The sequence below is a fragment of the Piliocolobus tephrosceles genome, chromosome 1 (assembly GCF_002776525.5).
Source record: "Piliocolobus tephrosceles isolate RC106 chromosome 1, ASM277652v3, whole genome shotgun sequence".
NCBI lineage: Eukaryota > Metazoa > Chordata > Mammalia > Primates > Cercopithecidae > Piliocolobus > Piliocolobus tephrosceles.
Genome location: NC_045434.1, coordinates 10,513,000 through 10,515,242, shown reverse-complemented (window position 1 = coordinate 10,515,242; position 2,243 = coordinate 10,513,000).

Here is a 2,243-nt window from a genome sequence, read left to right as displayed (position 1 = left end):
GTGTGTGGTGTGTGTATTGGTGGTGTGTGTGTGTGTGGTGTATGTGTGTGGTGTATATGTGTGGTATATACATGTGGTACATGTGTGGTGTATGTGTGATGTGTATGTTTTGTGTGTGTGCTGTGTGTGTCATATGTGTGGTATGGTGTGGTGTGCGTGTGTGTCTGTGTGTGGTGGAGAGATAAATGTTGGAGAATGCCTTTATGAAGAAGTCGTATCTTTAATGAAGTCCCAATGAATTCATTTCAAAGAAGTCACAAGGAATTCATTTCAAAGTAGTTCAAGAAATTTGTGCTGGGAAGAGGATGGAGAAAGATAATGTTAAGTAGATTAACTAACACATAGCAAGACCCATAAGAGAGAATATGGTTTCTAACTGCAAATAATACAGTTTATACAGAGTACATTGTATGCATCACATAAAATTGTAGAGAGATAAAAGTGTAAAATGAAGAGATTTTTCCTTTAACTCAGAAATCCTACTTCTTGGAATCTCTCTCAATAATACACTGGCAATGACTAATGTACACAGCATTATTTGTAATAGCACAAAACTGAAAATAACTGAAGTGTCATTCAAAAAAGATTGTTTGAATAAAAAATGGCATATCTATATAAGTAAGAACTATGCAGCAATAAATGGTAATTAGTGCTGTCCCAAATCAATTTTTAAACAAATATAATAATGTACAAAGAAGTATTTATAGTAAGCTTTCTTTTACACAAGAAAGGGGGGTATGAATAAACACACACACAGTAGTGTCATGTAAACCTAATGCTAATAGCATGTTCAGTTATGGAGCTGGTAAGGAACAGAACAGAGGGGAGCAGGTTTGGAAATGACATTTATGGGTTTGTACCTTGTTATATGGCTTTAAATTTACAATCATGTAAAACCTTTATATAATAAAAAATCAAACACATAGAAAAGAAAGGAATTTTTAATTTCTGAATCAGGTCATGACTGGATTTAGTATTTACCCTCAAAAGTAAACTTTTATAAAAGTGGACAAAAAGGTGTGAAGCAACTATTTGCAGTACTGAACAATAGACAGGGTGTGGCTGTTATCCTCACAGGGAAGGGAAATGCATGAGGTGAGATCCACATTCACTCTAGCTTTTTGCCTGGGGCAGTTCCCATAACACACAACTGAGAAGTAGAGCCTAGATAGAGATCAATGGGTGTCACTGAATAGAGAAAAAATATAGATTGAAGCTCAGGGATTTTGAAGTTGCTAGAATTTTTGGGACGGAATAAAGGAGAAGCGCAAACTATGCAGAGGCAAAGCTCCAAAAATCTGTACAAAGGATCCCTTGAATCAACTAAGTCTATGTATAAAAATGAAATTCCAAAGAATTGGTCAGACAATAGCTGCAGGAGAACAGTGAGCTAAACAGGACACAAGAGGACATACTGCCTGTGAGTCGGAGTGAAGAAATGATACTTAACTTATGAAACATTTATTTGCAACCACAGAAAGGTTGTGCCTCAGGAGTTGGGTTATGCAAGCTTAAGGCTGTCCTCTGCAATATGGTTAGCTTCTAGCTACAGGTGGCTACTTTAATTTAAATGAATGAAAATGAAATACAATTTAAAACACAGTTATTTGGTCACAATAGTTATATTTTAAATAATCCATAGTCGTATGTGGACAGTAGCTATGATATTTTAAAGAGTGCAGATAAATAACATTTCCATTATCATAGAAATTTCTTTTGGATAGCACTGATTCAGGTAAGGGCTATTCTAGACCTGCTTTGGAAAGGGTAAAACCAAGCCTTGACATGAGTCAGCTGACCTATTAGTAATAAGCCACCTTCCAGAAGAAAACAACACATCCTTTAAAGGAAGAAAAGGAAATCCAGACTCTCAAAAATGTAGCATCTATAATGTATAGCATCTAATAAAAAATATTAGGTATGAGAGAAACAAGAAAATGACATTCATAATCAGAAGACAGTCAATTGAATAGACCCAATAGGTCAATCTAATAATAGAGATTTTTGGAATTAGTATAAAATAGCTATTGCAAACATATTAAAGTATTTAAAGGAAAATATGGATATGATGAGTAACTCTGTAGAGAATCCCATCAGAGAGATGAAAATTACAAAAAAAATAAAATGGAAATTCTAGAAATAAAAATTCACTGGATAGGATTAACAGCAGGTCTGACACTGCAGAATAAAAAAATACATTAACTCAAATACATGACATTGAAACTGTCTTTGCAAATATAATG